This window comes from Leptodactylus fuscus, chromosome 8 (genome assembly GCF_031893055.1).
Source record: "Leptodactylus fuscus isolate aLepFus1 chromosome 8, aLepFus1.hap2, whole genome shotgun sequence".
In the NCBI taxonomy this organism is placed as follows: Eukaryota; Metazoa; Chordata; class Amphibia; order Anura; family Leptodactylidae; genus Leptodactylus; species Leptodactylus fuscus.
Window position 1 is genome coordinate 77,828,188 of NC_134272.1, and position 14,439 is coordinate 77,842,626.

Below are 14,439 nucleotides of genomic sequence, written 5' to 3' on the forward strand. Positions count from 1 at the left end.
TTTTTTCCGGGCGCAGGCTTGTTCCGGCTCCTGGTAAAAGAAGCGAGATTGTCAGGATACGGAGTCGCCGCGGTCTCCTTGCTGCGCGGCGTCTCCCTGGGAGACGTGTTAGGAGTTCTGTTGGGTGTGCTTAGGTCCTTAAGGGTTAATCTTTTCCTTGCCTTCAGTCTCCATGCCATTAGCCATCAGGTGTGTTCTCTGCTGCTATTTAAACCCCACCCAGGCATGGATCCTTGCCAGCCATTCACTTTGTGGTTCCTGGTTCCTCTGCTCAGTCAGATTCCTGTCTGTTCGTCTTCTGTCTGTTTTCTTGGTTTATTTACCCGGCTTGTATTTTTGACTATCCCTTGTCTTTTGATTTGATATCTTTATTATATCCCCTGGCTCGACCTCTTGCTCGTCTGACCTCGCCTTCTCTTCTGTGTCTTGCTGGGACTAGTGGTCCTCCCTTGATCCATGCTGTTTAGTCTTTTGTTTTGCATTGCATTGACACTGTGCTTTCTGTTTAGGTGTGACTCCAGTCCCTAGGACTTTCAGGGCCTCCTCTCCCCTTATCCTAGCCGCCGGATAGAAGGTTAGGAGCCGTGGTAGGCGCACTTCAATTAGGAAGTGCATTGGTCTGCCTCATCTCAGATATTACAGCATAGTTATAGCTGCAGGGCCTGCGCCCCCTTTTGTCATTAGCTGCACAGTGTTTCTTTCCAGCTGTGTCACTTTGCACTGCCTGACTCCAATCCTTACAGAGATGTTCCTTCTTCAGATCGTTTTGCCTTGCGATTTGGCCTGAAGACACTCCCTCCTCCCGACTAGGCCCATTCATTGGACCTAATGCACAGCTGGATGGCGGTGCAGAGCACCGGCTTTCAGTCATGGCTACCCGTCTTTTGGACTTGAACCTGAGGCGGCCTCCAAAATACCCCATGTGATCTCAGCCTTAGGAATCTTGAGCCTTGTCCAATGAAGACCCTATAAAGAGGACACGACAGCAGCACCATTACGGTATTTTATTGACAGTGAATATAGTGGCACGTTAGGCGCTCATTCTCCAGGGAGGGAACCATTTGCCTTCAGTCTTATTCTCTGCCAGACCTTGAGCTGTTGCAGATCCTCCATTAGGATCAAACAGAGCGTCCTGTCCAGGGTGGGATGTCAGCTCATATATCTATACTCGTTCCAGGGCATCTGCTTTCCTGCCAGGATGGAGCCATATGCAAACTGAGCAGGACTCTATAGAAAGCCTTTTTATATAATGAACGTTCTATATATATAATGCAAATAAAATATAATAATGATCGTGCTGACAGCCTGTATGAGGTAATCCCCATATGTAAAAGTTCCTCGGCTTTCAGAATCTATCTTACACTCCCAAAGCTTCTGACTGACCTAAATTTCTCAAGGGAGTGCTACTTCCTTACTACGAAATTTTTGACTTAAGAAATTCTTCCTACAGACTGTGCATTGTTGAATATCTTTAAGTCTTTCTTAATATAGAGCGGTGATTCTTAGATGGAGAGTTGCTTGTCCTTCAAGGGTGCTGGTTTTCCTCTTTGAGGGAAAGTAGATATTTTTTGTGCAATGTTATACAACTTCGGTGATGGGACACAGAACCCGAAATCTGTTTCTAGACTACAAATGACAGATGCATCCAGCAAGCGCAATAGGTGATGGGGCTTCTAGCTGAACACACCTAATAAAGTAATCCAGGCATTTCCTGAACTTTCTTTCCCTTTTCTTCAACTTTTTTTTTTTTTGTGTGGGGTAGGGAAACGAGGCGGCCATAGCTCTCTTTCAAGACAAACTTGATGTATACACAAAAGAATACGTGCCTTGGCTAATTTTGTTTTTGTAAAAAATAGTTCAGATGGGGGAAGGGAGGTCTGGTTCTCATTGAGGAGATGCAGGTATAGGGAGCCTTATTTTTAGACACTGCTCCGTAGGGAAAAGTATGTAAATTACAGTAAACAAGTAAAAATTCACATAAACCAAAAACTCCCTGGTTAAGGGTCTTCCTTGCATCTGGAGGAGCTGATAAGAGGTAGCGTTATGTCACTTGGAGGAGAACTAATCTGCACCTCAAAGTGGTAGCAAAACTCCATATACGCTAGGTTCACACTAGCACTCGGGTCTCCTTGGGGGCCTGAAAGACGGAAACCCTATATGCTTAAAAAGCGGTTACATGCGGAAACCCAAAGACCTCATAGACTATAATGGGGGCCACCTGGTTTCTGCCGAAAATGGCAGAGAGAAAAGTCCTCCTTAGGATGAGTTCACACTGAGTATATGCCAGCTTATTCTGAACGTAAAACACGTTCAGAATCAGCAGCGTATAAAGCAGCTCCCATTCATTTCTGTGGGAGCGGGGATACGAGCGCTCCCCATAGAAATGAATGGGCTGCTTTTTTCACTACGAGCGCTCCCATTGAAGTGAATGGAAAGTGCTCGCGTGTATGGCTAGCTCTGCTCATGCCGAGCCATACACGCCAGCACTTCCCATTCACTTCAATGGGACTGCTCGCAGTGAAAAAAGCAGCCCATTTATTTCTATGGGGAGCGCTCGGATGCCGGCTCCGATAGAAATGAATGGGAACTGCTTTATACGTGCTAATTCTGAATGTGTTTTACGTTCAGAATAAGCTGGCGTATACTCAGTGTGAACTCACCCTTAGGGTCCATTCACACCGAGGAAAATGGTGCTTTATTTGGCGCTGAATTTTCCACGGTGAAAAAAAAGCCTCCCATTGATTTCAATGGATTCTGCTAGCTTTTTTTCCTCCGCCTCAGGTTCCGACTCAAAAAAACTCCATCTGAACTTACCCTTAAAGGTGATATCCAGCCGAGTAAAATTACTTTTAGACTTTTAGACCAGTTCAGTTAAGATGTTGGAGATTTATAAAACTCACCCGTCCCATTGCGGCTCTACATGGACCCCCATCGGTCTCTGCGTTTCCTGCTGCGGCAAAGATGTGCCTTAGGGAGGAGTCAATAGGCATCTGCCAATCGCTTCTCTCTCAGTTCAACAACAACCAAAAAAAATCATGTGTTAAAATCCAGAATTTTAAGGGTATATTCACACTTGCACTAGAGCGTGGCTCAGAGTCCGCCTAAAATCATGGATGAAAGAGTCCTTCAAGCCCAAACTTTCTATACGAGACAAAATATCTGATGGACTCATAGTTTCATTTATATACTGAATAGGTGAAAAATTTTGGTCCGGTGTACAAAAGCAAAAAAAAAAAAAAAAAAAAAAAAATATATATATATATATATATATATATATATATATATATATTTATTTATTTATTTAGCAGATATTTTTATACGCCCCCATTTATAATTTTTTTTTTTTTACAAATACATTAATCAGTTTTATTAGCTTATCTAAGAGGGGATTGCAATCTCAGCACACTCATCATAGATTTGTAGACTTGTAAAAGCTTGTATCCCAGAATATTGATCCGCCAAGAATAAAATTATCATATTAATTATTTTAACAACTGAAAATTGGTAAAATCCATCCTTTGTTGGTGTGTTTAGTGCCCTCTGGGAACACATGAAAGGTTGAACTCGATGGACCTGCGCCTTTCATTTAGTCTTACCCGTCTATCAATGAATTTTTGCAACAAAGAGACCTCCAAGACATGGCAGAAAAATGATGCGTTGTTTGCTTCCGAAACACAAAAATCATAGAAAACATTCTGAATTATTGTTGTATGTTCCGATTCATCACGCATGTCTGCACATAGGAAAAAATATCCTATCATTTTGTGTTTGCAGCACCTATGCAGACCTATGTGTCTCTATGGCTACTCGTTACTCCCCCTATATAATAACATGACTGTGCTTATACATTATAGCCTAAAAGGCTGTTAGCAATTTTCGGATTTCTTGCATAAAACATACATTTTTCAAAATTTTTCTTTCCCCCTTGGTGCTGCAGCTTATCTGTGCTTCTGATGGTGGGCTCTGGGAAGAGTCAGTCTCCCACCCGCTCCGATAGGTAAATATATAGTCCCTATGTTACTGCAGACAAACAGGGCAGAAAGCTATTTCTATTGGGTATTCTTCTGTGAAATTTGGGTGTGGAGAGAGTGACTGAGCATGTGTGTCCACCTGCATTATAGACAGATCATTGTGTAGACGTGGACATACATTGTGGTGCCATATTTACAGGATGACCCTCTTAAAGAGGACCTTTCACCACCAATCCAGCTCTTGGCATCCTTCAGTAGTTTCTGTTCCACTGATTCTAGCACAGTTGGATTTTTTTTTTCTCTAGCCCCCACTGTTTCTGAGCAATTAATGCAATTAGTTTCCCAATATGCTAATTTGTCTACCTACTGCCATCTGGGCCCGCCCACCTGACAGTAGATAACCTAATTAGAATAATAGGTTCTAAATCTCGCAATACTGATTGCTCAAGGACTGTGGAGACTAGAGAAATAATTCCAACTGTGCTGGACTCAATGGAGGGGGCTTTTAAAGAGGACAAAATGCTGGTGAAGGTGGTGAAAGTTCCTCTTTGAGCAATATATATTGCCACCTATGGTAGTGAGACCTTGTTTCTCCTCTTTTTGGCTAGGTATTGTACAACACTAGTGATGCAGCTCACTCTCATATCACTATTTGTACATCTTGTACATCCAACCTTCGGCTGGTTTTACACGACCGTATGGTCCACAATTGAGGGTTTTCAATTGCGGACCATTTGCAGACACATTATATTCAATGTGGCCTCTTACACCACCGGATATTTTATCCGTGGTGTGTCGGGCCACAACTGAGGTCCGCACTTTATAGAACATGTCCGTAATAGCTGTAATTCACGCCACTGCACGGACTCGCCCATAGAACTCTATGGGCGAGTGCGGCAGTTTACGGGCATCTGCGTAGTCTATGTTGCTGATCAGCAACTTGCGGACTGTAAAAGCATTACGGTCGTGTAAGACTTAGACGCCGTAGACGCCAAGCCTTGTTTCCACGTTATGATCACATTACTCAGGGATCTTTAGTTTGCACTTTGTGGCTCTGGTTATGTAACACCGCCATGTCTGTTGTAGTATAACAGGATTTCATAGAAAATGATTTGCACTGTTATGGCGTGGACATGCTAGACTTGTGCGAGGCGTATGTAACGTTGCTTGTTTGTAGACATTGTACTGTGTCAATAAATACAGGGTATATAATCTATTGCAGGCTATGGGGTGAGCAAATAGTTGGCTCTGTTTAAGGTATTATATTTGAGATTCCCTTTAAGCTCCTTCTATGCAAAACATCCCCCGTGCACGGTCTAAGCTACACAAGTGACTACTAGTACCAACATTATTCTGCAGAAACTGGCAGGGATCCAATGCCTTTCTTTGGAAAACTTTACTACTGGGTAATGATTTACGTTTTTTGGTTAAAATCTATGTAAAATATTCAGTAACACTAGGTTCACACTAACGTTCGGTCTCTGTCCTTTGGAGACCCAAAAGACGGAAACCCTGTCTGCTTAAAAAATAGGGTTCGCCAAGTTTCAGCTGATTTTACGGTGAAATTGGAGGAGAGAAAATTCCTCGTTTTAGGCAGATTTAGTGGTAAGGTCTCCTATGGACACTCCAACGCTAGTGTGAATCCAAGCTAACTTTGTAAATAGCTATCACGTGACCCAATTACCATAACTGTATATCTCTGTATAGATTAGCATAGTAGTATAATATTGTATACAAAAAACATAAAGGTATATCAAGGTGGATCGATGTGACCAAGGCCAAAAGAACACTCTTGGCTGTTGAATTGGGACCAGTGAATACGCTTGACCGTATTTACCAGAATTTTTAATAGGAGAGTGGCACAAAAATTTTACGGCAAAACCACACCCTCTTTTGGCACATGGCGTGTTCCCTTTTTTGTAATGTGGACCAGAAATGTGCACATGACATGCCCAAATCGTAAATATATAAGGGAGCCTTCACATGGAGTAAAGGCGTGTGTATTTTTGCAAAATACACGTGTGAAAATAAGACTCCCATTGACTTCAATGACATTTTACAGGCGTATTTTTACAGACGTATTTTTATACGTGTAAAAATATCATTGAAGTCAATGGGAGTCTTATTTTTACACGTGTATTTTGCAAAAATACACTTGCGTTTACTCTGTGTGAAGGCTCCTTATGTTGCAAAAATACACGCGTGTTTACTCTGTGTGAAGGCTCCCTATGTTGCAAAAATACACGCGCGTTTACTCTGTGTGCAGGCTCCCTATGTTGCAAAAATACACGCGCGTTTACTCTATGTGAAGGCTCCCTATTTTGCAAAAATACACGCGCGTTTACTCCGTGTGAAGGCTCCCTATTTTGCAAAAATACACGCGCGTTTACTCCGTGTGAAGGCTCCCTATTTTGCAAAAATACACGCGCGTTTACTCTGTGTGAAGGCTCCCTATTTTGCAAAAATACACGCGCGTTTACTCTGTGTGAAGGCTCCCTATATTGCAAAAATACACGCGTGTTTAGGGTGCATGCACACTGAGTAACGCCGGGCGTGTATGAGAGCCGTACACGCCGGCGTTACAGCAGGGCTGCCGAACACTTCCCATTCACTTCAATGGGAGCGCTCGTAACAGCGGCGTTTACGAGCGCTCCCATTGAAGTGAATGGGAAGTGTTCGGCAGTCTGCTGTAATGCCGGCGTGTACGGCTCTCATACACGCCCAGCGTTACGTAGTGTGCATGCACCCTTACTCTGTGTGAAGGCTCCCTATGTTGCAAAAATACACGCGCGTTTACTCTGTGTGAAGGCTCCCTATTTTGCAAAAATACACGCGCGTTTAGGGTGCATTCACACTGAGTAAACGCTAGCTTATTCTGAACGTAAAACACGTTCAGAATAAGCGGCGTCTAAAGCAGCTCCATTCATTTCTATGGGAGCGGGGATACGAGCGCTCCCCATAGAAATGAATGGGCTGCTTCTTTCACTGTGAGCAGTCCCATTGAAGTGAATGGGGAGTGCCGGCGTGTACGCTCCAGCATGAGCAGAGCTTGCCGTATACGCCGGCACTCCCCATTCACTCCCCATTTTTTGGGGAGCCTCCCAGACCTTCAAGGAGAGGTAGCAAATATAGATCCAATTTATATGCCAGTAGCATTCCCTGGATGATACATCTACAGTATTCCAAGCACAGTATGAATGCACGAGGCGTCATCATATGGCTGGATAGTGACTCAAGTATTCTCTCCAGTACTCTTTACTCTAAATAGTCTAAAACTGTTTTGTCTCTTCAATGTCTATAAAGTCTTGTGCTTTTCCATGGTTACCGAATACAAACAAACGCCGCTCGGTGAGATCCCGCAGTCGCACTTTCTTCAATCCATCCCCATCTTTTTGCTAATCTACCAAATATAAATTTGGAAGTAGAGATTAAATAGAAAAAAAAAGGAGCGTGACTGCAGAATCCGACTGCGCAGAATTGATTTGTAGTCTGTCACCATGCTTAGAAATTGTATGCAATCACAGAAGAATTTAAATAAAGTTTCGGTTGTTTTATCTTTGCATTTTATTTTAAGTTCAACCTACTTCCACCTGTTAAAGTTCTGATATGTTGCTAGGCCTTGTGATTCACAGGATTCGGCCCAGGGGTTGGAGCCCTACGACTTATAACTTGACACATAACCATAGCACATGTGACTGATACATTTCTGATCACGGAGGGTCTCACCACTGGGAATGGGGGTCACTCATCCCCCAAGTGAATGTAGGTTGCTGCTTCAAAAATCTAAGGCCTGGTTCATATCTGCGTTTAGGCCATGAAAAATGCAGAGAGAAGAGTCCTGCAAGAAGCATTATTCATGCGGAAACCAAATGGAAACAACACGGACCCCATTATAGTCTATGGGGTCCGCGGATTTCTTTAGATAACCGCTTTTTTTATGCGTATATGTTTACGTCCCCAAGTGGAAACCCTTGCACAGATGTGACCTGGGCCTAAGGGACCGATGGAGATAGTCGAGTGTTATTTGTAGTCCCTTAAAATGTAGATTATAAGCCCCAATATAGGGCTCACAATGTATATTTTCTCCTATCAGTATGTCTTTGGTGTATGATAGGAAAATCACGCAAACACGGGGAGAACATACAAACTCCTTGCAGGATTCAAACCCAGGACTCCAGCGCTAAGGCTGCAGTCCTAACCACTGAGCCACCATGTTGCCCCAGTCCCTTAAACATAGACTGGAGTGGCGGTGTGTACGCACAACCACCTGTCGGTCCCCTACCAATATTTATGACCTAACCTAATCCTGGACAACCCCTTTAATTCTTGTGTCTGCCCTATATAAATCATCATACAAACCCACTAAGCCCTAATACTTTAATACCATCATAGATAAAAATTTCTACTTGCATTGGGATTACAAAGTACACAGACTGCATAATATACAAACATTTTTTGGTAATAAATATCAATGACTGGGAATCATCTCAACACACGAATCCTAAAGCTCCATTTTTTATATCCTAAATAAATCCTAGATAGGATATGATGGATGCGATCTATGGATCTTTCTTTTATTCCATTGCTGCCTTTGTTTTCTTGTTTCTATGCATTGTGATTCTGCAATGGAGAGGAGCAGATGTTTTGCCAAACATCCTGATGTGTTGCTTTTTCTTATGGGAGTGCATAACCGTTTCTTGTGATGCATTGACTTGACAGCTGCTAGATTTCAGGGAGCTGCTTAGAAGCCATTAGTGGTGTCATTGAATTGAAACAGAACAGTCACTCCCAGCTTGAACTGCAATTGTTAATATCTTGTTGCTATTTTTTCTGTAGCAACACAAGGCCTGGAAGATCACATTCTAAAGTAATGATCTTTTCTTTCCGGCTGATGGCCCTGGTTAGAACAAAGAGGTGTTAGGACTTGTTAGGATTCTTGTTTACTGATCTTAGGCAGCTAACAATTTCTTTTCTTTTTTTTTTTTGCACCATGCGTGACTTCATCTTGAATGAGGGTTCTGCAAGAATCTATACGGCAGGGGTCCCTTATAGGAAGTTATGGATTCCTATTAAGATATAAACATTGTCTATAGTCGTACAGACCATTCCTGAAAAGTACCAGGGTCTTGGAAATGTCTAGAAAACCTAAACTAAAATATAAAATAATGCATAAAAAAATTAAATAAAAAAATGGTGTAATTAAAATTGAACCATTTTGTATATACGACTCCTGCCTGGTTATAGATTACAGACAAACCCTTTATATACAGATTCTGCATGTATATGATCTTCTATCTGACCCCTACATTGTGCTCTTACCCCGTGTGAACGAGCCTTTAAAATGCATGGCTGATAAATGTGGGTCTTGTCCAGATTGTGCAGTTTAAGTTTATACCACCTACTAATTGGTTTAGTTTATAACAACCAACACACCAAAATGTTGTCCCTTTTAGATGGAACATAGGAGACTAATGTTTATAGACTGAATGCAGAGTATGCGGTAAGCCCCTGAGCTCCCCCTAGTGGTGGTTGCAAGAAGGAAGAATTTATTATTTTAACGTTATGCCTATATTGGTGGATTTGAAGCTCGGTATCAAAACTATGAATCTCTAACCTCTTTAAAGACATGTATGTTGTCTTGTGATGTGTATCAGTATATAAGGACAGTCCCTTTAAATGGACAGGAAAGCCAACTCTGCTTTTTTAGATCCTTGTAGCTGCTGTGCAAGTCATTGAGTAAGAACCTATTGTAAGATGTTAGAGCACTCAGTGGGGATTGTCATTGTAAGATTTAGACGGCATTCATTGCAACTAAAGGCACGTGTGAATTATGGGAAAAAGAGGTGTTTTCATTCTGTGTCCTAAACTCATCATGATAACAACAATGACAGTGATATAGAGCAGGAATAGGAGGGCTGCATAGAGACGCACCACCATCCTCCCAGGCTGCATAGTATACTAACAAGGCTCTGCTACATAAACGTCACCTGCAGCAGACACCAGGAGCCACTGCAGCTACAGCCTAAGGGGGGAGGGGAACCTGGATGTACAGACTGATACTTCTCCACTCAGGACAACAGTAAACTTGCTATACTAGAGGGCCATAGCTGAAGGTCTGAGAACCCTTGCTCTGTCTGCACTATTGATGTGAGCCTCCCTCCCCCTCCCTTTACATCTGGCACACATAGACAGTGTCCCTTGGGACTAACTGACAACACTTCCACTGGTGAAGGGGTTAATGCAGTGTGTAAGGGAACTCTTCTGCTCTCTGAACCCCTTGCTCTACCTGCTGCCTGGCCTCCCTGCATTGCCTGAAGTGGAGACACCTCACCCCCCCCTGCTGTTTGGCTCCCATCCTGACACTTTCTGCTGGGACATTCTGCTAACTCTGTGAGTACTCCCTGCTGTTTTTTGGACTTTCTTACCCTCTTCAGAGACCTTTCTAGCAGGGAATTTTTTTTTTTTTTTTTTGTTGTCGTGCACTGCAGTGGTGTGAAGGGAGTGCTGAGCCCCTACTCCACCATCAGGGGGGGCTCCTCACCTTCCTCCACTTGCTGTGTGTTCCACGTTCTGCAGTATATCCCCACGGAACTAGCACTTCTCCCATTGCTCCTTTTGCACCTCATGGGTACCAGGTTTGATTATGAAACTGTGTGACCGCCTCATGTAAGGCCTGGTGATACTGCGAGTGTACCTTCCTTACTTTCTATGGTCGCTTCTCATTGTGATATGTCCAGAAGACGTCCTAACACCTCTACTGCTCCTTCCCGCACGCCGAGTCGCTCTCTTACTCACTCACCGTCAATCTCTACCTTCCTGTCCCGATCTGGAACCTCGGCTACTGGGTCTGGCACTGATGACATGGCTCCTCCATCTCCTCCGCTTCGCCAATCGCAGCCACCTCCTTCACTGTCTGCCACCCTCCCTGGACATGACGTGCAATCCATGGATTCGGCCTCCCTGCCCTGCTCGGCAGCCCATATTGCCTCTGCGGACTTTCAGCTACTTCGGGACCTTATTCAAGCTCTGCCCACTAAACAGGACCTGGATGCTGTAGTTTCCCGAATGGAACAATCCCAGGCACAGGCCCTCGGTGCGATCCAGTCTGATGTGTCTCAACTTACTACTAGGGCTGACGCTACTGATCAAACACTGTCCTCTTTGGAACAACGCCTGTCTGCAGTGGAGAGCAATCAAACCCACTCTGAGGCCCGCCTTCAACAAATTGCCTTGCTCCTGGATGACCAGGAGAACCGGGGTCGCAGAAATAATATTCGATTACGAGGAGTGCCAGAAAAAGGCCCTCAGGATGATCTGATCAGCCGTATTAATACCATTTTCAATATGGCGACTCAACGCCCGCTGGATGCTACCTTCATGATGGACCGTGTGCATAGAGTCCAACGTTCTGGCCCGCTTGACCCTGCTAATCCTAGAGACGTTCTGTGTAGACTACATTACTTCACGGACAAGGAACACATCCTGAGGTGTGCCTGGGATATGGGATCGGTGCCTTTTGAGAATACCTCTGTCAAGCTCTATCCTGACGTCTCATCCCGCACATTGGCTATGCGCCGTGCCCTTCAGCCGGTGTTGACTCTGATTAAGGACTGTGGAGGTTCCTATAGGTGGGGTCATCCCTTCCATTTGATTGTTCGTGTTGGCTCGTCTTCGATTGTTGTCCGTTCCCCGGCGGACTTGCCTGATTTGTTTGCCTCCCTGGATGTGCGCCCTGTCTCAGTCCCGAACTGGCTTGCTCTGGATTCCTCCCGCCCTACTATACCCAGGCGCGGCCGCGGTTCCAGGCGTTCTTCTTCGGCTGCTTCCAGAGAGAGACCTCGGCGAAACTCATCTCCACGACGTCTTCCAATACCGGATCCGCCTGGGTCTCCACTCCGCCAACCAGATCTCTCAGCTCAGCTTCCCATTGAAGCATGAGCCCTCATACCGCCGGTCTTTGATCTGCCCACAGGACAGTGTTAATATCCTTTTATGTTGAGTGGTCTTGGACTTGTTTCGCGGTTGGTGGACATTTTCACTATGTTTATTTTATTTTGTTCTGTGACTACTCTGTTCCTCTTGATCCTGTTCCTGCTGGGCTTTATAGATGGCCCTTGTTGTTGGTATTGCTGTGTTTTTATACAATGTTGTTATTTGGACCTTAGAGTCAGTTTGTAGCCCTGTGCTTCCTATCCCTTTACACTTTGTTGGGGGTGGGGGCATAGGGTCTTCCTTACCAGGTACACTCGTGGTGCTTGCGGGCCCACTTCTCCCCCCATCTTTTCTTACTCCCTCACTCCTTCCTGTCTGTTGTTGTGCCCCTGGCCCATTTGTCTAGGGGTAGTTAGATTTGTTCTACTCTTGGTTCTTTTTCCCTTTCCTTTCTCCCCCCCCCCTCATTCTTTACTGCTCTCCTTCCTCTACTCTGTTACTTTTCTCTCTTTTTTTTTTCTTTCCCTCCCCTTTACCCTCTTCAATTCTTCGCCCTCTCCCCCCCTTTTTTTTTTTTTTTTTTTTTTTCTTTCCCCTCTGCTCCTAGGGTGTGAGCTGGGAAAGCCCGTCTCCCTCCATGCCTCCGCTTGATCGCCTTTCCTCCATCGCTGTGGGCTCCCTCAATGTGAGAGGCCTTCATAGTCCAGAGAAGCGCTCCGTACTCTTCAATCTGCTCAAAGGTAAGCGCCTTCATGTTGTGTTTTTGCAGGAAACTCACCATTGCTCTACCAAGCCATACAAGTTGACTAATGCTTGGTTTCCTCATGCATATCATAGCTCCTCTCCTGATCCGAAATCCAGAGGGACTAGTATCTTGATTTCTCGCTCCCTGCCTTGGGAACATTTGGAGACTCGCACTGATTCTGAGGGGAGACTTGTTATGGTCAAGGGTCGTATCTCCTCTCAGCTTTTTACTTTTGCCTCTTTGTATTTGCCTAACTCGGGACAGGGTCGTGCCCTTAGTTCTTACTTAGGGCTGTTGGACGGCTTTGTGGAGGGCTTCCTGGTGGCGGGGGGTGATCTTAATCTGGTCCTAGACCCTTCATTGGACTCTTCTGCTGGCGTCTCTTCTCACCCTTACTCGCTCATCAGGAGGATTAAGAGGGACCTTCATTCCCACCAGCTTGTGGACTCCTGGAGGTTACTCCACCCATTGGATAGGGATTACTCCTATTACTCTCCGGTCCATCACCGATATTCTCGTATCGACTACCTCTTTATCCGTCACCAACATCTCCACTCTTTGTTGGCTGCGGAAGTCGATAACATTACTTTCTCCGACCATGCTTTGGTTACTTTGTCTGTTTCCTTGTCCTCTCCTATTCCCTTCCAGCGTCAGTGGAAACTTAACGCATCACTTCTTGATGACGTAACCATCCTGGATGACATTAAGACCCGTTTGGGGGAATACTTTGAGAGGGAGGAATTGTCGGGGATTGCTCCTCCAATGGTGTGGGAGGCTCACAAATGTTTTATCCGGGGTATCCTGTTGCAACATGGTTCCCGCTTAAACAAGGAACGCCGGGCTTGTATTGAATCTCTGCTGCAGCGGATCCGCTCATTGGAACTTCTTCATAAACGCCAAATCACTCCTGATGTTTATTCCCAGCTTGCCAGCGCCCGAGAGGAATTGCGTACGCTCGTCACTGATAGGGTGAAGGGTACTCTAGCTAAATGCAGACGTCATTTTTATGAGTTTGGAAATAAGAGCGGGCGTTCACTAGCTAGGGCCCTTCGGGTTCAGCAGTCCTCCACCTACGTTCCATGCATCAATTCCACCCAGGGTACTCGATTACACATGCCCCTTGATATTGCAGCTGCCTTTCGGGACTACTATGCCTCTTTGTATTCTGTAAACTCTGGCCCTTCTCCTCTCCCTGAAGCGGAGTTCCGAGATCGCATTCGTTCTTATCTCTCCTCCTCTGGTCTCCCGTCGTTGTCTCTAGAGGAATTGACGGCCTTGGAATCTCCTATTGTTGAAGAGGAAATTTCTTTAGCTATCTCCAGTATGGCAACGGGTAAGGCCCCAGGCCCAGACGGCCTTACCTTGGTATACTATAAGAAACTTGGCCCTGAACTCCGCCCCAGACTGTTGAAAGTTTTCAATTCTCTCACCGATGGCTCGGCCCTTTGTCGTGACTCCCTGTGTGCTCACATAGCGGTTATCCCCAAACCCGGAAAGGACCCTTTTCTGTGCTCTAACTACCGCCCCATTTCGCTAATCAATGTTGACCTAAAAATTTTAGCCAAGATCCTTGCGACGCGTTTATCGCCCTTGTTAGGAAATATTGTTCACGCGGATCAAGCTGGATTTTTACCCGGCCGTGAGGCTCGAGATAATACTACCAAAGCTATCAACCTCATGTATGGGGCTAAACAATCGGGCTCTCCTCTCATGCTTCTTTCAACTGACGCTGAGAAAGCCTTCGACAGGGTCAACTGGCGGTTCATGGAAGAGACCCTGTTACATATTGGC